At 38.4% G+C, this 27,356-nt stretch overlaps 1 protein-coding gene across 1 annotated transcript in view; it reads left to right on the plus strand.

Moving 5' to 3' along the window:
- The window catches only part of TRHDE (thyrotropin releasing hormone degrading enzyme), a 397,296-nt gene that overhangs the window by 16,696 nt on the left and 353,244 nt on the right, over positions 1–27,356 (plus strand). The gene's annotated exons all lie outside the window — the stretch shown is intronic.

The following is a 27,356-nucleotide window of genomic DNA, read 5'->3' on the forward strand; positions in this document are numbered from 1 at the left end:
GATAAAACATGCTACCAGAGAACACTGAAAGGTCAATTGAAATAAAATTTTAGATTGCATAACCTAAAATACTAAAATCTATAAAAAAGAAAAGAAAAGAAAATTGCCGTTGGGAGCTCTTATTTATCAACTGTGGAAATATAGGTTAAAACTTGACTCCTTTTTTCTGTCACTGTTTTGAAATCCAATCTGTTTTCTTTTCACTGCCTTTCCCCTTTATTATTCGGAGCATATGAGAATGACATTTCTCAACACTTAACAGCTGGAAGGAGTGGAAGTTTAGCTTTAGAATCTTGGATGTGGGATGATCACATGAAGTCCAGGTGGTCATTTCAGATCAGAAGCTGAAGCAATTTTCTTTGAGATACGAAAGAGGAACTTCAGTAGCATGTAAATAATACACAGCTGAATGGTAGTAGGGCCCTAAGTGTGAATATTTGAGACATCATCATCACTGTTATTATTTGCTGATCAAGCTACCTACACTTTGCAAGGCACTATTCTAAGTAATTAGAAAGATTAAAAAAAAATCTAAAATCCTTCTGGTACAGAGATTGCAAAAATTCAAGCATTCAGACTGAATCCAAGGCTGCAGCCATATTTTGTTTACCCATCCCCAAAATGGCTTAACATTTTTTATATTAGTTGTCAACATTTAGAAAGTAGAAGATTGCACATAAACTTATTTATTTCTGGCTTCTCTTGAAAAATGGAAAGCTCTTCTAACACTAAGGTTACACTCCTATTTGGTAACATTTGTTCATTCATTCCTTCAACAAGTATTTATTGACTGAATGGCAGGTATTGTTCTAGGCTCTTGTGATATAGCAGCAAACAAAGCAGAAAAGGTTCCTGCTCCCAGGGAGCTTATATTCTAATGAGGTGAGAGAGGCAATAAAGAAAAATATATAATATGTCAGGGAGTGATATATGCTATTAAGAAAATCACTGTGCTAGAGCTGGGTGGTGGTGACTCACTTACATGAGGCATTTGCTTCCCAGTTTCACTTAATCCAGACCACTTTTATTCTTTTGCATCTAGTCCATTTCACTGATATTTGTTTCCTGTTTTGATCAATCATATAGACATTTGGAGTTGAAAATCCAGAGGGTAGCCTAGGACTGTGCATAGGAAAAACAATGAATTCAATAATTGTGGTTTAGGAACACTAGTATTTACGTATTCACGAATTGCTTTGATTGAAACTTGTAGAAAATAAGTTCAAGACTAGTTGGAAGAGGGAGAAATTGTTAAGGTTTGAAGTCTAGGGATGTGCTTCATGGAGGAGATAGGATTCAGTATGGCCCTGAATGATGGTTTGGTCTTAGAGAAGCAGATACTATGTGCATATAATTCTTTGCCAGGGAGATGTTAACAGGAAAAGACACAGAGGTAGGTATATCTCTATGGAATATAGTGTAGCATGATGATTATAAACACTGATTTTAGAATCAGATAGTCTGTTTCAGAATTATTTCTTTGCTTTGCTTCTCTGCAACCTTTGTTAATTACTTAACCTCTTTTTATTCTGATTTTCTTGTTTGAAAACTGATAGTATGAATTTTTCCTTTACAATGTTGTTCTGGTTTCTTTCATGCCATAGCAAACTACTCCAGAACTTAGTGGCATAAAACAGCCATTTTATTATGTTCAAAGTTTCTGTAGGCTAGGAATTTGGAAGGGTACAGTGGTGGCAACTTCTCTGTGCTCAATGATGTCTGGGGCCTCAGATGGGAAAGCAGGATGTTTGGGGTGTGACTTGACAGCTAGGGGCCAGAATCATTTGAAGCCATCTTTGTCTGGTGGTTGTGTCATCAGTCTTCTGGGATGTGAGCTGAGGCTGTCAGCCATATATCCACATGTGGCTTCTTCATGTGGCCTGGCTTGTTCAAAGCATGATGGCCTTAGGATGGTTGGCCTTCTTACATGGTAGTTTAGAGCTCCAAAGGTGAGTGTCCTGAAAGAACTAGGTGGGCGTTATGTGGAATTTTTAAATTTACCTTCAGAAGTCACAGAGTATCACTTCTAAGACATTCTATTGGTTATAAGTGAGCACTAAGGATAGTGTTCTTTCAGCAAAAGAGGGCATTAGACCCCAGCTCTTGACAGGAGGAGTGTAAAAGAATTTGTAGGCCTGTTTTAAAGTTAACACAGTCGGCTCTCTGCCTGCAGACTATTTATATTCATCCTACAAACAATGTATACTTGTCAGTGGGTCTCATCCCATTACAACATCAGGCTCAGACTTGAGGTCCAGGCCTCACCATCTAATTTAGGTTCAGGCATAGAAGAGATCACTTGGTTTGGTTTCTTGGGCATAGTTTCTCTCACTCTGAAGACCTGTTAACGAAAGATACAAGCTACCTTACCTCACTTTTCTCCCTTCAACAGACAATAATAAGACTGGAATATGGTTATGACAAAAGCCATTTCCATTCAAGAATGAAGGAAATGGGAAGATACAGTAGTCACTAGCCTGCGGCAATTCTGAACTGGGCACATGTTACCAGTTCCTTAATTATGGATGAATGGCCGCTCCCTGTGAACTGTTCACTTTGGCATTTGGCCCCACCCTTTGGGCTCTTTGTTTTGCCTTCTGAGGCATCCTTTCTTTTCCAATTAAAAAGTAGTTTGTGTTTGCAACCAAATAGTCATAATTGCGTAAAAGTACAGCCAGCACATATCCGTGAGTTCTACATCCATGGACTCAACCAGCTGTGGATTAAAACCACTGAAGAAAATTGTGTCTGTATTGAACAGGAGCTAGAGTTTATTTTTCTGGTTCTTCTTCCCAACAATACAATATAGCAACTATTTACATAGCATTTACACTGTATTGGGTATTATATGCAATCTAGAGGTGATTTAAAGTATACAGGAAGACATGCATGGGTTCTATGCAAATACTATACCATTTATATAAGGGACTTGAGCATCTATAGATTTTGGTATCCATGGGAGGTCCTGGAACCAGTCCCCATAGATACCAAGGGATGACTGTAGCTTGTGTTTGCAATTGAATTGAATAACCTCAGCTTGCTTCCTACCAGTAAAATGTTGGGGCTACAAAGACCTATTTTTCTTTTGTATTGGCTCTGTTACATTCAGCCCAAGCAGGTACACTTATGTTAAAAAATGCTGGCTTTTTATGTATCAAGTTATATCCACTCCATTAGACAAAATGATACCCACAGATCTCTTTAAGATGAACTTTTGTCTACTTTGAGGCTTTGTGGAATAAAAATTCTTAGATGCTCTTTTATTTAACAGGCTTTATGAGGCATGCCCTTAAGATCTTTATAAAGCCTTTTGCCTTTTTGAAGAGGTTATGGGGCATCACTTTAAGAGTTTCTGAGGTCTTGATAAAGACTCACCCTTGGCTTCATCCTTAGACCATTTTTGTCCTGACAGTGACCTAAATTTGTTGTTTTTCTGAGGCTGTTTCTTACTATGAGAATCATCTGTTATCTGAAGAAGCTGAGGAGAAGGAAAAGTTTTAATTTCAAAACAGCAAGTCCTGGCTCTTTTATATTTCCTCTAAATTTTGCTTGAAAACCGGACAGTTTAATCTTAACCTCATCTCTTCTCTTTTATAATTTTCATGGCCAGTGAGAAGAAGCCAGGTGGCACTTTTAGTGTTTTGCCTGGAAATCTCCATAGCTAGAAAATACAGTTCAGTAGTTATATTTCTCATTTTCCATAGCATTACAAGTAATGAGGTTGCCAAACTTTTGTCTACTACATAACAAAAGTCCCCTTTCCTTCAGCTTTCAATAACATTTATCTTACTATGCTTCAAGCTCTCACCAACAGCCTCCTCAAGCCCCAGAGGCTTCCGCTAACAATCCCAAGGCTTTTCCAGTTTTTGCTCCTAGTCTAGTCCCAAAGTCAATGCTACATATTTCAAGGCTTTTGATATGACAGTGCCCTAATTCCAAGTATCAAAATTGGTTCAAATCAATATTGCTGAATAAGAAATCATTTGAAAATGTAGCAACAAAAAGTAACCATTTTTAATGCTCACTGCGGAGAGTAGTGTGAGCATGAAAATGCCACGAAGGGTTTGGTTGGTACAGAGCAGGGAACAACTTATCTCTGCTCCACGATGTCTGAGGTCTCAGTGGGAGAGGTCTCGTTGATTGGGGTTAACTTGATAGCTGGGGGCAATAATCTTCTGACTGCATCTTTACTAAATGATTTTATTTGATGTTGTGTGTTTTATGGAACCTCAGCTGGGGCTGTCATCTGGGGCATCTATCAATGGTCTCTCTGAGTGGTCTAAGCTTCCTTGTATTAATAGCATGGTGGTCTAATGTTGATGGGAATATTTGTTTTTTTTTTTCTTGCTAGTATATTTGAGTTTTTTGTAGATTCTGGATATTAGTTCTTTGTCAGATTCATAGTTTGTGAATATTTTTTCCCACTCTGTGGGTTGTCTGTTTACTCTGCTAATTATTTCTTTTGCTGTGCAGAAGTTTTTAGTTTAATTAAGTCCCATCTATCTCAAAAAGAGAAATGTATTAGAAAGTGATCAAGGTGTATGTATCAAGGAACCCAGGTTACGGATGGACCTAGGGCTTGGAGCACTGTGGGAAGCTCAGAAATTCCATTTTGGGTTTTTGTCAACGCTTGTTCTTTACTCTCTTACTGGGGACAGGCTTCCTCTCATCTTTGGTTCATATGCTGGAATATGGCTGCCAAAAGTTCTCAAGTTTTGCATACTAATGTGAAGAGCCCAAGAAAGAAAGTGAGCATTATTAATTCCCAAACTCATAGGGAGTGAGTTGATTGCCCTGGCTTGAGTCAATGATCATTGCTGGTTACTGTGTATAGCATGCACATGTGGCATCCTATTGTTATGGGATGTTTGGGGTGTCGTTTTTCTGGCTGGGAACCTGTGGCCAATGGCACTTTTGCCTGAGTTTTGCTTGTACCAGCTGGGCTCATTTCGCCCACTTTGCCTGGCAGCTGCGCTTGGCTCACACTACTGGCCTAGGTCCCACACCAGCCAAGGATGAGTCAGGTGTGGAACGGTGAGGGGTGTGTGAGTGAGCATGGGGTCCAGCCACGGTGCACAATCAGATATGCCAGCTGCTGCAGTGGGGCAGGCAGCTCCAGATGCTGTCATGGGCACTGGACCAGGTGCACCACAAGCGGCTTTCATGGCTGGTACTGGGGAATATGGTGGTGCTTGGAAGCCTGGAGATGCCAGGAACCACAGGGCCCCAAAGAGGGAGTCACAGCCCTGGCTCAGGGAGTTCCCAGGTCTGGGCTCCCAGAAGGACTGCAGCTCTTCTTTCCTTCTCTTTTCCCACAACATGGCAAGTAAGGGGCATGTCTCATCCCTGTTTGTGCGACAGTTCTTTTAGCCTCACCATTCAATGGCTCTTGAGTTCTTGTCCTGTGACCAGGAAGAATGAGGTATGTAGGGGAGTGGAGGGTGAGCAAGATGAATAGGAGCCTTATTGAATGATAGAAAAGCTCAGAGGGAACCTGTCTGTGTGTGTGTGTGGCGGGGGGCGGTGGGGCGGACAGCTCCTTTCCACAGCCAGGGTATCCTGACAAGTGTTCAGCTTCTAGCAGAGAAGGTAGCTTCTCTCTGCAGCTGGTCATCCCGTTGCTTGTGCAGCTTTCAGCAGAGGGGGACCTAGAGTGTGTTGCTCCTCTCTGCATCCAGTCGTCTGGATGTCTGCTCAGCTCTGGCTGAGCATGGGGCTCTTATAAGCCTCAGAGGGGAGGAAGTGTACATTGATTGGGTGGCCATGGTTGGGCCAGGAAAAGGCACCACAAGTCCCTACCCTGGTCTGTGGGATGGCAGCCTGTTCCCTGCTCACTGGGGACCCGCCCCCTTCCACCCAGGAATCTTTCTGCCTCCTGCTGCCTGTTCGTGGCACCCAGGCTATAAGTGCCAAGGGGTATCTGCAGGCCAGCATCAAGCTGCCCTCAGCCCCACCTTGGCTTCCCTCCTATGCTCATTGGTGCCCAAAATTTGTGGGGGGTGAGGTAGCAGGGAGCTGGAGTGTCAGCACTGCCCTGAGCATGTGCACACCCAGCAGTGCTGTGACAGCACTGGAGCTTGCCCCGACTTTGCTCTGAGATAGGAGCAGGCAAGGACAGCAGGGAGAAGCCAGGCAGTGGGAGCAGGCATTTCTGAGCCTGCAAGGGCAAGGGGGGCTTTCCTGGGCCCCCAAGAGTGCAGGGATGCTTGAGTCCGTAGCTGCGGTTTGGGTGACTGCAGCTGTGGTGGGGGGTGGCTGGGGGATGGGGGGTGGTTGGGGGGTGGGAGGGGTTGCAGACGGGGCTCCTGCCTGCTCCAGGAGAGGGAGACCTGGGTCTTCAGCGTGGTTTGGGCGGCTGCAGCAGCACTGGGGAGCCCCCGCCCCAGCTCAGAAGGGGCAGGGCTCCTGCTTGTCCCTGGCTCTCGCGGGCTCCATGGAGAGGGCAGCCCTGGCCGCGCCTCCCTGATGCAGCCAGCATGATGGCAGCAGCTGCTCCAGATGGCCCACTGCTGCCGTCACTATGATAGGAACATGGTATCTTCTGTTTCAACCTCATGGATGGGAATATATATTGCAAAAAAGAAGGAAGTTTTAGAGAAGGGATGCTGGGCAAAAAACTGCTACAGGTACTCAAAACATACTGTTTAATTTTATTGTGTGGACTGACTACAATAGGAAGGACACGCACAATTTACAGTGGTGGTATGTATATATGTATACCCACATCCAGGGAAGTACAAGACATATACACATAATGCACATTCCTGATGCTTATTTTTTCTAGATGTGATATTCTGTATATACACTTAAAACACAGGACTATTCTGTGAAGTTTTCTACTGAAAACAAATTAAGTCTCATTTTAATGAGAGAATTAGAGGAGTGTAGGTTAATGTATTCTAACCATATATTCTATTTTTTTAAAAAAAATCATGTTACTAATAGAAGTCCTGTTGTCATTAGACATTCCAATAAGATTGCGTTACAAATGTAATAATGGTCCATAGAGAAACTAAAAGAAATAGTAACAAAGAGTTGGATTACAATCTATTTAGGAATGTAAGTAGAGGCTTCCTTCCTACCCTAGGAAGTGATAGTCATCCTCCTCCTCTCTACTTTTTGAAAACTTTTTACACTCATCTCTCACAGCTGTTTTTCTGCTGTTCATAGAGCTTCCTTGCCAGCTCCTTTAGGCTGTGAACTCTTTGAAGGTAGGCACCATCTTTGTAAGATCTGCAGTTCATGTTGTATGTAGAAAATGATAGATACTCAGTGAAATTCCACTGGTTGTCTAAATAAGTCAATTTCCATCAGAGATACCACCATGTCAAGGGTTTTCAAAACCTTTTGGCTAGGTTAATATGTGGAGCCTGAAAATTTGTGAGGAGTAATTTTGACCAATATTGAAATAAAAATAGAAAATGTTACAATACCAATATCATCACTTTTAAGGACATCCGCAGAAAGATGTAAGTGAAAAGAGTTACTAAAGAGAGTCGGGTACTGAGGAGCAAAGGTTTACCACTAAACAGGGAACTGAATCCAGTGCAGACTCTGAGGAGAAATGGGATGGTTCCTGTGAGCAGAAAGACAAAGAATTGTCTCTGTTCTCCATTAGGAAAGCAGTGCCTGAGTATTGTTGATTTGTTAGTAACAGCTGAGTCATAGCTAGGATAGCTAGGTGGAGCCTGAGTTGGCTGGGTGGTCTGCAGCCATGTGGGTGCCTTTATTGCTTTTATGATGTCCAGCTCACCTCTGCTGCATGAGAGAATTGCCTGAGCCAGGCATGAGTCACCCAGTCAGGTCTGCAGTGGTATCAGAAGGCTACATGGCCAGGTCAGAAGTTTATTAGAGTCGAGGAGTTTAAGAAGTTAAAAAGAAAAGAATAAAATTGATGAACCTCCAGAAATTTCATTAGTGTGGTAGGAGCAGAGCCAGTAGGTTCTATTACAGAGTGAGTGTAGAATGAAGAAATGGATGTAGTGATTGTAGACTGTTTTTAAGAGTGCTAGTTAAGAGAAGGGGTAAGAAAATTATTTATGCAGAGTCTGTTCCAAGGGGCTTTAGATTATGGGAGAGCTGAATCAATAAGAAGAGAACAGAAAGTTTCCAGAAAGCAGCCAAGAGCTACCTGATGTTAATGGCTTGTGTCTGTAAGGGAAATAGCAACACTCTTTTGTGCCTTTCTGCAAGTTTTAAGAACCCAGGAATAAGAATAGAGAAAGCAAATGTAGGGAGATTGAACTTGGGGAATTGACAAGGCACACTTGGCCAGCAGTCAGGAGGGTAAGACATCTAGAGTAACCATAAACATATTATTGGAATCATTGGCCATGGTACCCGGAGAAGCAGGGAGGCAAGTGAACCCATAATGGAAGTGATGTTCAGAAAAATGGATAGCAGGGGTGAAGACTACAAGTCACTGTAAAAGTAAAATAAGAGTAGAGATATGAAGTGGATGAGCTGGAAAGATTGTATGTGATAGAGAGGAGGGTTTCAGATTTCAGGGTGAGTTGGTGGAATTTTAAGCCTGTTATTGCAAAATTAGGTGGATGAAGGGAACTGAGGATAGAATCATGGAGTGAGCAGAAAGTAAAGTAACCAAAAGGTTGTGTTGGAACAAATGTCAATAACATGGAGAAGTGATCCTGAACAGGTTGGGAGAATCTCTGAAAAAGCTGTAAATCAGGCTTCAGATTCATGAAAAAAGTTCAAGAGTGTCACCTGCAGGGCCAGGTAGAAAATAGGAATAGTGAAAGCCATGAACACTGAAAGAAGAGAGTTGTTTTCATGGAAGTGGAGGAACAGTGGTGTAAAAGCAGCAATGGCAGAAGCTGAGAAAGTGCTCATCCTTCTCTCTGCCTCTGAGGGTGGATGAGAGCAGATCTGCTTAAGGATGAGAGTGTGGGCAGAAGTAGTGGGAGTCAGGGGTTTGTGTAAAGGATAAAAGTGTTGAGAAAAGGATTACTTATGCGGCAGACGGAATGGTAGACTGGAGGGACATGTTAACAACAGAACAGAGGGAGGACTGAGCAGGCCAAATTTAGTTAATGATGGAGCTTATAGAACCATTGAGCCCCAAGGTTTCCATTGGGATATTGATATAATGGAGTAAGCCTCAGCAAATCTCCATCCCCTTGTGACTGGCTTTGGCTGATGGTGGATTCAGTGATGAACAATAATGGGTTTTGCTATATAATCTACAGTTTATCAACTGCCCTGAGGTTTAAGAGTCTACATGTTGAAGAGGCTAATAGGAGCTAATAGAAAGAGCTTGAAGTGAAAAACAAACAAATCTAAAAAACAGAACAGTTTGGTCAGTGTATCCATGATTACAGTATGTTTATACTTGATAATGTGTGTGATAGATTGCATGGTGCACAGCCAGTTATTTTTTTCCTTCAGTAGAGAGGAAGGAGATGATTCTGGCTGTGATCTTCCTTCCCTTATTCTTCCTGGTAGAATTTTGGGTGACTGCAGAGGGAGTTGCCAGTCCAGTTGTCTCTTAGATAAGGTCCTGGCATATCTAGAGTAAAGTAATGGCATATAATCTGATAATGTTAAAAAGTTTTTCTTTCTGACTTCAGATTTGTTTTTATTTTTTGACTTTCTTCTTCTTTTACATTCCAGTTCTTTAGGACTTTTACTTTAAAGAACTGTTTTTGGCCAAGCCTTTATAATCCAAGAGAGGTAGAATGTTGTGTAATACTGAGGAAAAAAGGAGTGAAAGATGAGGTTGGAGATTTATGTAGCAGCCAGATCATGAAGGGGTTTGTATGTCATGTTAAGGAGTTTTGATTGTATGCTTTAGGCAGAGGGGAACCATTGAAGGATTTGAGCTTGGGAGGGCTTCAGGGTTATATAAGGAGCATTCTTTAAAAGCATGGAGATAATACGAAATGTCTTATCCTCTTTGTCAAAAGACTCTCAATTTCTTTTCTCCATTATTTACCTGACCAGGATCTGTTTTCCTGTTTCATTAAGGCTGCCATATGGGTCTAGCTCAGCTTTCCTGAGGATTAAGGAATAGGCATTAAGTGACTGTCTGGGCAAGCAAGTGGAGTTTAGGTTGCAGTTGGCATGAAAAAATGGCCAAACTTTTGCACAAAATGTGTTGCAGTACAGAGAAGAATCTCTGGGTGACCATGATACAGAAGAAATGATAAGACAAAATTATATTCTAAAGGTTGATGTCACTCAGATTCAAATGGTTCTTATAGGATTTGATATCAAATTTCAGGAAGATTAACCAAGACATTCTGTTGAGATATATTAATATTTCTAGGGATGGACTTGTAGGAAACAGAGACAAATTATTTCCTGAAGAATCAAGTATTATTCTTGGAAGGCCTTTGTACTAAGATGGATAAATAAGGGTGAATATTCAGAGTGGAAGAAGATAGCAAAAGTACTAATAGTACGATCTGTCCTCAACCACTACCATCTACTAATGTTTCTTGACTTCCTTATCAGACCAGATGGCAAGATTAAGACTTGCTGAGTCTGGGAGATGCTGTTGTTTTCTCATTAAGTTTAATTTGGGGAGGAACTGGCAAATGCCTAAAACCAATCACTACCCATATGTGCTGTTCACATGGTACTGAAAATCATTTCTTACTGTCATCTTAAAACCATAGAAAAACATTCTTTTATTCATCCACAAATATATATTGAGCAACCGTGTTCAACAATGAACTGAAATATTGGGAAAATCTGTCATAATTAAGATCAAAGAGACAACTCACTGAACAGAATTCATCAGAAGTTCATATAGATGTAGGACTTTGAGTTACAGAGAGAGGAAAAATTTCTAAATTTTCTGATTAACCTTAATCAACTCAGTGTCCTCTTTGGGCTTAGCGTCATCTTAAATGATTTTGTTTTTATGGGATTTAGGAGCCAGACAATAAGACAAGATAAACATACTATCATGCACTACATGGTACAAGATGCTGTTTTATAAAGAAAAGGTAACTTCAGTGGGATGCTAGATGTTAAAAAAGAACAGAGAAGAAGACCAACGAGGGCATGGATAGTGATTGAGAAGTATTGGATCTTGAGGGATGGATAGACATCGTGGGTGAAAGGCAAATTTGAGAGTTTTCTTCGTGAGAGGAAGAGTGTACCCAGAAAGGATGACCACTGGGTTTTCTTAGAGTAAGAAACACCTTTTTTAGTTTCAGGAATGGCTGTGATTTAATTACTGAGTGCAGATTTTAAAGAATATTTTTATAACAAGGAAGTACAAGAGGGTAACCATTCTTCCAGGCAGTGTTAGGTTTCATCTCCTCATGCAGCCTTGACCCAGCTGGATTGTTTTCATTCTTTGAACTGTAGTAGGCCTTCAGTGTTTTTGAATCATTGTGCTAATATATTTATGTTGTTGTTTTTGTTTTTTCACATCTTTTCTCACTTACTGGATTGCAAGATCTTTGAGGACAAGAATTGTTTCCAGTGAAAAACACACTCATATAAAATATATGTATATATATATATACACACACACACACACACACACACACATTGCTGGGCAGCTCACAGAGATATGTGTTATATATGTGTGTGTATTTTATATATATATGTATTTTATATACACACAGACATATATACATGTGTGTATATATATTTAATATATATGTATTTAGCATCTTGGGAGGCTTATAGAAATAATGTATGGCATATATGTGTGTGTGTGTGTGTGTGCACGTGCATGTGTATACTGAGCAGCTCAAGGATGTATAGCATGTGTGTGTGTGTATATATATGTTCTCACATGATATATATAGTATGTATATACACACACACATATATATACACACACAGTATATATATGTGTGTGTGTATGTAATCTCCATGATACATAGCATAGCACAGCTCCTTGCAGTTGTAGTCACTCAGTAAATATTCAGAGGATGGTTGATATAAGATGCAGTCTGAAGAAAAAAATCAATAGGTTTTGATGAGTGCCTTTATTTGAGTGACAAAAAAATAGAAGTGAATCAAAGAAAACCTCAAAGTTTCAGGTTGCCTGACTGAGTAGATGGTGCAGTAGCCCTGTGCGGTTATTTCTGGAAGTTTTTCTCTTTGCATTCTTTCCCCTCCTCTCTTACTTTCACCCACTCTTCTCTGCTGAATTCCAGGTTCAGGGGGAGGACGGGCCACAGTGAAGCATTTTGCTTCCTTTCTTCCCCTGAAACTTAGCACTATATGATCCTGTCGTATCAGTGAGAGAAAAATGAAGAAATACGGAGTTCTATTTTTTTTTAATATGGCAAATTTATTACATGTGTCTCTCTGATGAAATGTAAATCTTTTAAATGGCAAGTCGGGCTGAAAGTTAGGTTATCTTCACACATGCCTAGAATTAATGCAGAAGTGTCTCTCAGTATTCCAGACAGGGAAAAAAAATAAAGGACCACTTTGTCTAAATGGGAGAGTGGTCTCTTTTTTTCCTTTCAGTAATTCATTAGACAATGAGAAATTCCATCAGAAGTGCCTCTGTGGGAATGTAAGAAATGCTTATGGTGGAGACAGTACTTTTACCTTACTTTCCCTAGGGAAAGGCAGTGCGAACAGTGAGAGAGTAAAATAGTCCTATGCAAAAGAATCAACTGAGAATTTAGGGATCCTATTAAATAATGTGTTTTTAGAAGACTATAGAGGAGTCAAGCACAGGCTGATCAGAGACAGTTAGTGGAAATAGCACTGGTATTGGGCAGATTTGGATTGGGTTTTGGATTCCACCACTTATTAGAGGCAAGTTTCTTAACTAGATTTGTGTATTCTCTTATATAGAATGGAGATAACAATGTAGATCTTGTAATGCGGTTGAGGAAGTTAAAAGAAACAATAGAAGTACAATGCCTATCAAAGTGCTTGACACATAGGAGTGTGCAAAGCTTGGCAGCTACACAGGTAAGATCAAGTTGATGTCTCACTAGTGAGCAAGCTAGGACTGTAGGTAGGGTGGGGGAGAATGAGCACAGATGGTTAAATGGGATCCTCTATGGGGACAGCTTAAAAAAGGTCATTTGCAAAAGGCAAGGAGGCATTGCTTATGAGGTGAAGACAGGAATACTGCTATTTCTGTTATAATACTGCTAGATCTCCCAGCATAGTGCTACGGTGGAAAGTGTTGCAAAATTTGTAGTGTTTATTTTTCCTGTGATTACCAACTTGTGCAAATGACTTATAACCTAATTATTAGAGGAAGTGAGATGTTTGTGAAGTACGTTCATTTATGATTCTGTTACATGTGGGAAGATGGAATGTTCTTGGGTTTGTGGAAGAATTGCTTCCAGGAAGAAACCAGAGAGAGAAAAGTGTTTGAAGAGATAACGATTAAATCAGTAACCTAAATGTTTCTATGATTATTATGTATGTGTGTGTGTATGTGTGTGTGCGTGTGTGTGTGTGTGTGCATGTGTGTTTATATACACAATTATATCCTGCTAGTTATCAGGCTGTGATTAAAGGTGGGGTGGAGGAAAACGACATACAACTTGAAAGATGGAAAAGAGAATATTTCTGCCCTAATGGAACTTCATAAAAATCATTCAAGTAATTTTATTTAAAAATTGGATTAAAAATAATTCATTATGTTTCAGGTACTATTCTAAGGTCTTTACAAAGATCATCTCATTTAATATTTATAATAATATAAGGATGTTTCTACCACAATATTTTTATAATCTATAGATGAGGAAATGGAGGCTGAGAGAGATGGCATAACTTGCCCATTGTAAGTGCTGGAGCTGGGCTTAAGCTCAGGTGATCCGACTGCAGAGATCCTGCTCTTCATTGTTTGGCAGAGGCTATGATTGAATGACTATAGGCAGACACAGGGATGTCTCTTTCTCTTCGTGGAACTTATTTGTTAGCTAGATGGTAGACACTTCTCAGAGAATGTGTATTTTGAGCCTTCTAACCACAGATCTGCTGAGGAAGGCTTTACCTTTACTACCCTTTGGAACAGAGTTTCTCAAGCTCAATCTCTTTTGGACTGGATAACTTTTGTTGTGGGAGTCTGTCCTGTGCATTGTAGGATATTTAGCAGCGTCCCTGGCCTCAGCTAACTAGGTGCCAGTAGCACATCCGATGTGACAACTGAAAATGTCTCTAGATATTGCCAAATATGCTCCGGCAAAATCACCCCCTGTTGAGAACCACTATGCTTGAATAATGACTTTGGTGGTTGATGATCTTATGGTGGTGACTCCATCTGGAGGTGTGCAGCCCATTTGGAGCATATATTCAAGGGGCGACATGGGCTTATCAAGACTCGTTTCTCTCACTAATCTCTATTTACTTCTCCAGATAAACGTGGACCCAAATGCAGTGAGAAGAAACCTAGTATATATCACTAGAGATGTTAGGAATTAAAACAAAAGGGGTAAGATATAAACATTCCCTTTTAATATTAGGAAACAGCTTCTCATGTGGAAAGAACACATGAGAAGGAAATTTTTGCAGTATCGTCTATGGTCAGGGATTGTTTGGAGGCTTTAGGGATGGTTTGAGGGTTGTTCTGTTTGCAGTTTCCAATGCACTGTTTTACTGATGTTCATTTACCCTTCATATTCTAAATGTGTGAGACTTGGTGGAGCCCCTACAGCAGTGGCTCTTAAACTACATGTGCATATTAGAGTCACCTGGGGACTTTTTTTCAAAATTCACATTTGTGAACCCTACTCTAGACTTAGTGAATCTGCACCTTCAGATATGGAAGCTCAGCTTTAAGGGTATATTAAAAGTCTCAGAGGTACACCCTGGAGCAAGAAGCATAGACTAAAATTTTTCTTCCCATGCCCTCTATTTGGGATGATCTTTGGTGGCTCTGCTCCTTCCCTTTAAGGGCACAGAAGTCACACACAGAGCATGTCTTTAAAATTCATATTGGCCATAACTTTCTTATTTGCTAAACCTAGCTGCAGACTATGTTGGGAAATATAATCTTTATGTCACACGGCCATGTGTCAAGCCAAAAATGAGGGGTTCTTAAACTAAGGATCTAGGGGAAGGGACATTGGTGGATAATTGGTCCTTGCCACAGACTGTTATTAAAACACAGTAACAGTATCAGACAGTTGTTGAACACGGAATGTGTTCCAGGGGCAGAGAAAAGGAACCAGGTGATGTGGCTGCTATCATTATCCTTATTTTATAGATGAGGAAATGGAATCTGGAAGGACTGAACACTTGATCATTGTCACATAGCTCGTGGATGTTAGGGCTAAAATGTTAAATAGGTTCTATCTGGTTCTACAGGCATTTTCCACTAGACTAATTACGCTCCCTTAATTTCCTCAAGTAATCTATTAGTTACAGGTTTTAGAGTCTTTGGATTTATATATATAATATTTTGCCCTTATTGGTAATATGAATGTCAATAGTCTTAATTGTTCCAATTTTATTAGAATTATATTACTGTATATTTTGAATTTAATATCTACTTTGTTTTCTTAATTGTAAATGAGGAAAGGAAATACCACCATAAGGTGGGAACAGCTGCAGAGGGAGCTTGATGTTATTTAGTGAATTTGGCAACATTTTGAGCTTATAGTTCCCAATAATCCAGAGGATCATACATTAATAAAATGAAATCTTGAAGTTGTCAGAGTGATCCCGCCAGGGCCAGCTTCATAGGAAATCTGATTTGGATTTCTGTGACTATATAGGCCTCTCTCCATGATAGCTAGTTCATGAATCAAGTAGAAAAAATACCTAGTTAAGCTTATTTATCATCTTGAGATGACACAGTCAAACAACTGTCTCTAGAAAGTCTTAAAGCAATGTCTGTCTGATCGAGAGGACAGTTGACAGTGAGTTCCCCATAGCTAAGCCTATCCCTAAGATGGTTACTCTCATCTGAAATTTTTTCTAGAATTCTTTTGATTCCCACTATCACCATGCCAGATTACACATCTAAATGAACCAGGGATGTTTTAGGAAATTATTAATATAGGGAATTCATTTCTCCAGGCTATGATTGACTTTTTAAATGGTAAGCAATTCATAGCATGCTGATGTCTCTAGGGAAGTATTTCCTCTGTAAGCAGGTTGTATAGGGTTATACGTTGTAGATAAGCAGAAATTGGTCTTAATGTCCCACGTGTCTGTCATCTTATCTTGTGGTTAAAGATTTAGAGGAAGAGAGAGCAAGAGAGCACATGCGAGAGAGAGAGAGAGAGAGAGTAGATATTAACTTTTTCTATTAGAATACTCCACTAGTAAAAAAGACCCAGAAAAATTTCAACAATAAAAGTCCTTAATTATGGGAAATAGTTACATGTGTGTTATATCATTTATGGCTCATTTTGTATTTTTATTTAAAAGTATTAAAATCCCGACAGTAACAGCAAACAACTCTGACAAAGTTAGAAAGATGACATTCCTACTGACATGCTCAGTAGGAAATAATAAATGTTATTCCATAAATTAGGTTAAATCATTTCAACAAATTAATCCTCCCTGAAAAATGGATTACTAAATCCCACTAAAAGGCTCCAGCCTAAGTCATTATGGACAATTACATAAGATTATGATGGAACATTGCTGTTGCTCATGGTATGACTTCTGCAGATGAAATCACAGAATCATAAATTGCCTTCGGGGCAAGTCAAATAATTCATTACCTAATGGTAACTATGAATCCAGGAGGATTTTGGCTACAAGAATCGTTTGCCTCTTCAGTAACAGGTTCTAACATTTTCAATAGGATTCACCCTAACTCTATGAGAGCAGTTGTATTAGGATGTACCTACAACTGGAGAAAGGATATTTCTGTGTCTGGTTTAATATGCAGGAGAAGGCCATTATTAACTGGTTGGGCAATCCCAAGCTGGCAAGACAAAACAAAACAATAAAGCAAAAACTCATCAGTAGTGAGATTTTATGGTTGAAGATGTGAAGGCTGTGAAAATGAGTAGGTGCAGTCTGAAGAGAGGAGTTCATTTACTGGTTCCACTGATTCTGTGCCTAAAACGTGGATTCTTTTCAAACATGGTTATATGAATTCTCCACACACTCCAAATCTTAGAAGACAATCCTCGATTTCTCTCTTGGTGTTCTACCTCTCTCTACCTTGGCCATTATTACTTTTTAGCTTATTTATACTTGACACTCCAGTGGTACAGACAGCTCCATCTTGCCAGGCTTACTACCAGTGAGAAGCACTAATCCAAAGGCAAGTCTCATGCAGTTTGGGTTGTTCTGTTATTCCCTTTTCCCCTCTGCTGCCTTATGGCCAAGTGTTTTTTCTGCTGGTGGATATCAAATCGAAACTCAGTTTTCTTCTAAAAAGTTATGAGATTAGATGACTTAATCTAGTATTTTGCAAGAGAAATAAATAGGACTTAGATAATCTACTTCTTACAAATGTTTTCTATAATTGTGTATTCACTGAAAACAAACTAGAAGACAGTGTTCATTGATTCATCCATCAGTTTTTGATTCCATGTCAGGAAGTAATTATGGACTAAGCATAATACCTCTGTAAATCACAGGCTCGTCAATGCTTTTTGAAAATCTGCATAATACTAACATTATTAAATGAGAGTGGGGAGGACTTATTTTATGATACACAAAATTCTAGTACTGAACTATATAAGACAGACTTTTGCCCTAATTTCTCGTTCATTTTAAATTTATATTAAACAACTCGGCAACAGTATTAGAGTAAGTAGACGTACACACTTCAGCAGTAGCAAAGAAAAAGATAAGGATTCTTATCTGTGTAGTTATCATGATTTCATTCATTCAGTCATGTAATGATGTTCTTTTAACCAATATTTACTTAAATTTTTACATTTTCCAGGGACTGTTCTAGGCACTGGAGACACAGCAGTAAATAAAACGGGCAAAGCTTCATTGAAGCTTACATTGTTTCTATTCCAGTGGGGTGAGTTTGACAAAAGCATTAAAATATACAATATATAAAATGGTGATATATGCCAAGGAGAAAAGTGAAGTGGGGTAAAGGAATGATGCAATTCTAGATAGGATGTTACGAAAGGCCTCTCTGAATATGAGTGTTTGAGGAGAGACTGAACAGAGAAAGTAGACCTTGGGATATCTGGGGAAAGAGGATTTCACACAGAGGGAACAGGAGTTGAGGCAGGGGAATGCCTAGAATGTTTCAGGTGTTGCAAAGGCATTAGGAGGAAGAGTAGAATGGTAGGTGACGAGATCAGGTATGTATGTGTGTGCATGTGTAGGTAGGGCCTTCTAGGTGGGTATAGGGATATTTACTTTTTGTCTGAGTGCTATGGGAAGCCTTTGGAAGGTTTCAAGCAGAGGAGTGATCTGTCAGACTTTTTTTTTTTTTTTTTTAGATGAGTTTTCCTCTGTCGCTCTGGCTGGAGTGCAGTGGTGCGATCTTGGCTCACTGCAACCTGCTCACTGAAACCTGAAACCTCTGCCTCCCGGCAAGTGATTCTCCTGTCTCAGCCTCCCGAGTAGCCAGGATTACAGGCATGTGCCACCATACCCAGCTATTTTTTTTTTTTTTTGTATTTTTAGTAGAGATGGGGTTTTTCCACTTGGCCAGGCTGGTCTGGAACTCCTGCCGTCAAGTGGATCCACCCGCCTCCCAAAGTGCTGGAATTAAAGGCATGAGCCACCACGCCTGGCCAGACTTGTATTTCAAAAGAATCTCTTTGGCTGCATTGTGGCTGTGTACTATAGTGGGGTAAGGCTGGAGGCAGAGACATTATGTAAGTGGTTACTGTAGTGTGTGGAGTTGAGTGTAGAGAAGTAGTGGGGTTTGGGATATATTTTGAAGGGAGAACTTCTGGAATTCATGACATATATTTGATATGGGTTGTGAGAAAACAAGAGAACTCGAGAAATACTCTGTTTTATGTTAATATGATGCCTACCATTTCTAGGTTATACAGGGAACAGCTGAGCTGTTGCTCATTGTTGTCAGAAAGAACAGCTCTGAATCAGCTCAGTTTAAACTAAGATGGAAATCTTTCCATTGTCTAAATGGATAATACTAAATAACTTTACCCAACAAGGTAACTAATTGAGGCTTTAAGGATGAATTTTGCAGCTAACACATTTTATGTGCACCTGTAAAAATGAAGTTTTTATTACAAATCAGATACCTTATGGTTAAGGTAGGATTTTTTTTGTCATGCCTGTGTCTTTCATGTTATATGGTCTAGCATGCTTCAGATTCCACCAATAAATGCCTGAAAGCTTCAGTAGAATCAAGACTGATAGTATATTTTTTGCTGTCTTTAAGATCATCCTCTAGTTTACATCATTATGGAGGGAAGAACTAGCGAGACTATAAGTTGGGCTCTCAGAGCAGTGTAACTCTAGCTCCTGCATTTCTCGGTGGCTAAAGTACATTTCTTTCTCCTCCAGTCCCGTAGACTATTGGTACTTCGTGTGCATGTGTGTGAATGTGAGGACAAATTGCCTTGACCCAGTATTTGCAAATAACTTCTTCAGACAATTGATATCTGAGAGAGGTCATTTAATGGTCGTGTGACAATTCATTCATTTTTACATCAGTGGATGTGTGTGGCATAGAGGAAGGACTTTGAAGTTTGACAGATTCTGGAACTGATTCTGGTTCTACTCTGTGTTAGCTGTATTACTTAACCACTTTAAATAAGTAATCTAATCTAACAAGCATAATAAAAGCTTGTTAGATAAAATGAGATTACACGTAAAAAGTACCTGGCTTGTGAAGGACGATTTTTCTTCAATTCTTATCTATTCCTGCAGTGTATTACCTTGTCAGAAGCTAACAAGCCCAGTCCAGGTAATATCAGTAGCTGTAAAAATGCTTTTATTGTGTAATAATTTAATGTTATACACTCAATTTTTAAAATAGAAGATGATATATAAATGTCCAATTAAGTATTGTTTCTTTCTATTTTTCAAAACTGTTATGCTACCTAAAATCTCACAAGTAAAGACTAAGTGATCATGGTATGATATGAAGTTATACCATGAAGAAACTTCTCTAATCCAGTATTATTCCCTCTCTGACTTAGTTGAGAAGAAACTCCCATCTCAGTTTAGTGCCTTGTTGCATAATTTATCTGACTTCACCTTTTGATAACTCTAATCCACTTCAAGTTCATTTCTTTGTTCTTTTTTTAATGTTAGAACTCTTGTCACTTTGAGTTTATTTGTTAATTAACTTTTTTGAGGTATAATTTATGTACAGGATGGCACCCTTTTAAAGTGAACAATTCACTGGGTATTGACAGATGCAAAACCATGGCTACAATCAAGACAGTTTCCATCGCCCCCAGAAGTTTCTTCTTGCTCCTCCCTCTGTTTCCAGTCCCCAGCAGCTAGTACACTGAGTTTGAGTTGGTGAGCCTTTAAAAGTCATTTTTGAGGTAGAAGGCAGATGGTATTTGTTTGAGAAACAAAGAAGAGGTGAAAAGGAGAGAGAGAGATTGTCTACTCTTTCAAGCTGTTTGTGAAGAGAAAGTGCGAGAAAGAGAGGTAGTCAGACACAATTAAGGGAAGGATTTTTAAAAATTTTTGCATGTGTTATGTGCTGAATAGAAAAAGCAGTGGAAAGGGAGATTTGAAACTACTGGAAAGATGAGATCAATGATGAAAGAGGGTCCCCAAAGAGATGAGAGGGGCTGGGGTAAAAAGCACAATTAGGGAATAACTGGAAAGGAGGAAAAACAGCTTTTCCTCAAAAAGAGATGAGGTGGTCCAATATGATGCAGATAAGAAGTATATTACTATACTTGGAGACAGTTGAAGGGTTCATATTTGATAGTTCAGTTTCCTCAATTAAGTGCAAGAGAAGTTTATGTGTTGAGAGATGCAGAGAAGAAAAAAATATAAAAGGGTGTGTTTTTTTTTTCTTTCAGTTGCTTTTTGTGGCCAGGATGTAGCAGAAAAATAAAAAAAAAGAAGATGGGGTTTTTTGATACTGTAGAGGATGCAGAGGAAAGACAGGAAAATCAGGAAGTTGAATGCTTGTAATAGAATGGTTGATACTATGCTATGCACCATGAAGTTTAAACAGATTAGGAAACCGGTCAGAGTCCGGAGTCAAGGGGTAGAGGTAAGGCGAAGAACATTTTATTTTCTCTGTTAGATCTGAAGCCCTATTTAAAGCAAAACAGTGAAACGCTGATCATTCTATTTTGTTGCTTGTTAATGCAATTTGTTTCCATTAAAACTAATGAAGAGAGGGTGTACATTGGTGAGACTGGGCCATATGTCCAGCACAAGAATAATGGAAGATGCTATGACACACCATAGTTCGTGGTGCTGGGCCATGGAATCTGGAGCCCTATTGCCTGTGTTTGGATTTTCTAGCTGTGTGATCTTGTACAAGTTACATAACCCCTCTATGTCTGACTTTCTTCACCTGTTAAAGGGAGACGGTAATAGTATCCACCTCATAGGGTTGTTGTGAAAATTAAGTGCCTTAATATGTGCCAATAGCTAAGTCTAGCTTGTAGTATTATAAGTCGGTAAACCTGAATTCAAGTCTCCTGTCTGAATTCAGAGCCTTTGGCCTGTGCCTATGGGCAAGCCGTTCAACCATTGCTGATTGCTTTTCACTTACTTTGTCTGTAAAATAAGGTTAAAAATCTTGACTGCGTTTATTTTTGTGATAATTGAATGGGATAATATACATAAAAGTGTTCTGTAACTTTGAAACACTATATTTCTACATAATGTATTGTATTAATTGCATTCCAGTTAAATAGAATAAAGCAATAAGTGTGAAAATGCTATGAAATATGAAATGTTTACATAAATATAGAGCTGCACTAGGAATTGGAAATGTTTTGTCAATTATTATAATAATTTTGATTATATATTTATATGAGTATATTTTTAACTTGTAGCTCTGAAGAAAAAAAATATTGGCGAGAAGGCAGCCATTTAAATTCCTAATTAAAATGAAGTTTTTGCTTTCCTCGTGGATCTATTTCCTTCCTTAGCATGTGGAGTGGAAATTTGACAGTCCCTAATCAATACCAATTTCAGCTTATTCCGAGCTCTAATGGTATTGAGTCAAGAATTTATTCATGTATAGAATGTCACAATTTTTTTTAAAGATTTCTGACAACTCTGCATTTGAGCTTCATGGAGTATTATTGGAGAAAAAATCAGAGCATATTTTGTCACTCTGGCCCCTCTACTTTCTTTTTCCTTTTCCAATTAGTTTTTATTAAAGCCAGGTTGTTGGTGTATACGTTATATACAATAATATTTACCCTTCTTAGGTATATAGTTCTAAGGATTTTGACAAATGCATATAGTCATTAACCACCACCACAATCAAGATATAGAACATTACCATCGCTCCAAAATGTTCCTTTATGTCTCTTTGTGGTCAGTCCCTTACCCCAGCTCCAGGCCTTGGCAACCACTGATTTTTTTTTTTCTTTTCCCACTGTTTTGTCTTTTCTAGAAAGTCATCTGTATCAATTAGCTATTTTTAAACAGGTTCTGGAAACCTGTTATTGGACTTCATTACTAATGACACCCAGATTTATCCATCATCTGTACATGTGTGAACATATCAGTGTATGTGTCTATAGTTGTGGTTGTCTATGGGCAGCTGAATAAAGATGGTGCTAATGAGTCTGCAGATGCAGGCTTCATTCATAACTTAGAGCAGCTAGGGCTAGTGGTGCAGTCTTCATGGATGGAATTAGCACATTAACATTGTTGAAAATCCAGCAAAAGGAAGAGATTGTTTTTCACTTGTCATTCAGTAAATATTGCTGACTATTCATGAAACAAATGATACTTTAATGGGATACTAACTAAATAGCTTTACCTACTGTCAGGGAGAAACTCAGTTAATCTGTATGATGAGAATGATAATAATGACAGTATTAATCCTGTTTTGTCCATTATATTGGCCAATTTGGAGTGTCATAGTTGAGTCAGTACATTTTGGTAGATATCCAGTAATACAGAAACTGGAGAAAAAACAGGCAAAAATGGGCAATTGAGGGGCAATATAAATTCTTCCTATAACATATGGGGGAGAATGAAACTCATTATTTAGCTGTCTGCTATAATAGCTTCAAATCATTTAGTACTTTCCTTCCAGAAAGGAATCTTTTCTTACTCTTCTTCTTTTTTATTCGTATTTTCTTCATTAAGACTATTATGTAAATTTCAATGTCTGGATTGTAGCATAGATGTAGAGAGAAGTGGAAGCAAAGTGAACAAACACTTGCTGAGTTTCTGCCACATGTGTTATAGACACTTAAAATACATCTTCCTTAATCCTCACAAAAACCCTGAGAAGTAGGTACTGTTATCACCGTTTACAGGCATGCAAACCAAAAGGAGCTTGTCCAGGGTCACACAGCTAGTAAAATCAGGACCGCCCTCAAAGGCCATAGTCAATTACCTCACCTTGCTGATTTCCTGTATTGCTGCCCATTATGCAGCATGATGACTTTTCAGTGTCGTCCCTTATGCTCTATTTATCCACCGGCTAAATGTATTGGTATTGTTCACAAAGCATCAACTTTATGATTATGTACAATTGTTCAACAAATAACAGGAATCGCTTTTTATTTTCTATATATAGGAGGTTAGAACAACTTATAATAAATATGTTGACCTTTAGGTCAGACATTTCCTGTAAAGTAATGACCAGACCTTGTCCAGCTTGCTATTAATTATGGTCCAAGAGCACTCAGCAATTGTTTTAAAAATAATAAATAAATAACGCAACAAATGATACTTCGGTTATTATGTAACAATGTGGTGGGTGTTAAAGAGGTAATATTGGTAGCCTACCACCATTTCCCGGTACTTCACTCAGAGAATATGAACACATTTTCCGGGAGGTCATGAATTTACCAGATTTCATTGGGCTATATTATTCTCTCAAACCTTAATAAAATGTTACAAAGGTTATAGTTCCACTTTTTAAGGTTATGCCACTTAAAAAAATGAGAAACATCAGCTTCGTAGATTATAAAAAAGTATTTGGTCCAGGAATTTTATTAAGTAATAAAGTAGTGACCTATACCTCCACTATTTTTCCCCTTCCTCCCTCTTTCTTACTGCATCTCTGCCAATATACATCAACAAACATCTAGTTTTTGAGGGTCTTGAAGCAAAACTTTTCTTAACATTTTTGAAAACTTTTCAAAAGGAAGTCTTCCTTCCTCTCTCCCTCCCTTCCCTCCTCTTATGCTCTTGGTTTTTAGCCATTTGAAATATTTTTACTCCTGTGATATAAGCCTTTATTTGGTTAGAATATAAACATTAAAATTTTTTATAGTTATTAGGTTTATGATTTCATTATTGTGGGCAATATTTATAGTCTCAAACAACTGGGCCACATAAATAATTTTACTATTTTCCTAAAACTAAAATATTTGGCTAGTTTCAGCATATTGATGGATTTTTAAAAAAATTTCAGACTTGATTGGCATTGTAGAAGACCTGATAGACCAAATATTAATACAAGTTTATTTATATTTATATTTATACAAGTTTTTAAATATTTGACCACATATTAATACAAGTGTTTTTTCTTTTCCTTTTGGCCTTTTATTTAAATTAAAACATTCAAAAATATTTTTAATACTTCTTAAATATTCCAATGAGTGTTTTTAAAAGTGTTCTTTTATGCAAATGTGATATAACTGTGATAGTATAAGATATAGCCCAAAATATATTATTGTACTGAAATTAATTGTCATTAAAAGGGCGTTATAATTTTTATATATATTTTTTCTGTTTGTTGACACCAAACTCTGCACTGTTTTATCATGGAAAAAATGTTCTCCTAGAACATCTTTATTTTTAAGCAAAGTGTAGAAGCTTTTAGAATAAGTAATCTTAACGAAGTATGGAACATATAGCACAAAACTTTGAGGGACAGTTCTCTAAGGTTTTCTACAAGTCTTGTGAAAGCTTTTGTTCAATTCTGGATTATCTTTTAAGGATGTTTGCATAGTTGAGACACAGTAAATAACTTTCAAAGCTAGAGATATTGTCTCCCTCTGGGGAAGAGGGCAGATTTCTTCCCTGATCAGGACAAACTCTTTCAGAAACAAAGATTAGGCAAGTTTCCTTACAGTTCACTTTATAATACTGAGGATTTTTCAAGCTTGGAATTCCTCAGATCCAGTGTGTGTGCAGCATCCATTTGCTTTGCATCACTCCCACAGGACCTGGGAGCAAGGAAAGCCTACATGTAAATGAAGCTCATGCTGCCTGCTCTTCTACGGATAATAAAGTTATGTTTCTGACCCAGGGGTCTCATGTCTTTTGTCAGCCTCTATGAGACTGTGACAGGCTAAACTCTTAACTTGCAAGCAGTGTAAAATCTCAGACCCTTAGCAGTTCTTGACAAAAATATCTGTTTTATCACATGTGAGCTGAATTGAGTGTACCAGAACAGCAGACACCAGGTCTTGTCTTGTCTTTTCTTTTGTCCTTTTCTTTTCTTTTCCTCTCTCTTTCTCTTTTCTTTTCTTTCTTTCTTTTCTATCTCCTCCCTTCCTCCTTCCCTCCCTCCCTTCCTTCTTTTTTTTTTTTTAAAAAAAAAAAAAGAAAAGAAACCTTATAAATGCAAACTTGCAATCTGTTACTCTGGATTTCTGGTTAATTCTGAAAATTAAATAAACTGAGAATGAACCATTCATATATAATATTTTCCTTATAGACATTATCCACTATGGCAGCATTTACTGTAGACACCGTACATAGATATGAATTAATTTTATTTGCATAAAATTGCTACTGTTTCAAACCAATGTCACTGAAGGAAAAATGGTAGGGAACACTGAAATGATAGTTTTGGGTTTGATATATCTGCAGTTTGTAGTTCTGTGGAGTGCCTCCCTTTGGACCTACCAAGAGTCACAGGTGAAGTTTATATTGAATTGTGGCAAGTGGATAAAAAAAAATCAGAGTTTTAAAAAGTGAAGATGCATGGTGACTGTGATTTTAATGTTTTGTGTTTGGCATTATGTCCTTTTTTCATTCTGAATTAGCTTCCCTGATTAAATGTTAGAATTAGGAATTGAAATTTGGAAATGTGGTTACACTTACAAAACATTTTTTAAAACACTGCATTTAGGACTAATGTTCAGATGGTTAGATGGCAAGTTTGCACTCACTGAACCACAAATACCTTTTAATATAATTCATGTTTTAATTGCAAATTTACCAAATTAACTTATTGCTACCTAGTTAAAAATAAATTGTTTAGGCAGGTATATCTGTATAACTTACATTAGGATGATTTCTTAACATTTATTCGGAGTATTTTAACCCTTAGCTTTTTAAAATAATATTTTTTGTTCAATTTAAAGGAAAGTGGTATCCTTTATGTTTTTAAAACAAATGGACTCATTTCTAGTTTTTCTCAGCTACTTGCCTCAAAACCTTTGCATAATTTAGGTGAGGAAGATAAACTTTTACTTTAGACTCTGGTGAGATTAAGAAGTATTTAAAAGTGATAACTAAGGATTGCTTTTTGCTAATTTTGTAAGAAAAAAACCAAACCGATAGGTCTTATACAAGTTCCTCAAGGTGGCAATATTTTATGGAACAAGTAGTTTAGATTTTGTAAGTCCATATATACTTTAGATTTTTTTTTCAAGCAGCCATCTGTGCCATAACTCATGATTTCTTGTGCATTTTAATCAGCATCTAGTTATGCATAGCTCTAGCCTTATTGCCATCTAAATACTTCAAACAGTAAAGTGCTGCAGGATATTAAGACATGTAGCTGTAAAATTATGGTATGCACTTTCTCTCTGTACCTGAGCAGATGATCTGCAAATCAAGGCCTCTCAGAGGCATATGGGCAGAGCTGCTGGAAAATGTGGTTGGCTACAGGAGCCCAGGACTGGTGGTTGAGGCTGCCAGGGGGCCTGGGTGTCTTTTGGTTTAGCCTTGGGTCCTCCAGTTAGGCAGGACTGCCTGATGCCCTCTTGCCCCTAATTCACTTTGATCAGCCTGTTGGTACTGATGGGAAAGGAGAGCTGGCAATACAGCATTATTGCCATGTAGCTTGATTTTCTGCAGCATTTTAATTACATTGTTTGGCCTTGGAATTATGGTTACTTTAAAAGGATGCTCAATGATTTTTTTCCCCCTTTTTATGTAATTTAGCTGGGGGAGAAAAACACAACGAAATTCCATTTCAAACAGAAATGTGTTGTGCCAGCTGCGGATTGAGGCCTGGCCTTGATTCGCAAATTTTCATAGATTCAGAGGATGTTCTGCCAGCCGCCAGCATAATAGCTGGGATGTGGCCAGAGGGGTAGCTTGTCATTGAATATATTCTATTCCAGCTTCTGAATGCACAAATCCAAGGAAATTTTTCCTTGAAAAGACACTGATATATTTACTTGGAA

The sequence above is a fragment of the Gorilla gorilla genome, chromosome 10 (genome assembly GCF_029281585.2).
Source record: "Gorilla gorilla gorilla isolate KB3781 chromosome 10, NHGRI_mGorGor1-v2.1_pri, whole genome shotgun sequence".
Classification (NCBI taxonomy): domain Eukaryota; kingdom Metazoa; phylum Chordata; class Mammalia; order Primates; family Hominidae; genus Gorilla; species Gorilla gorilla.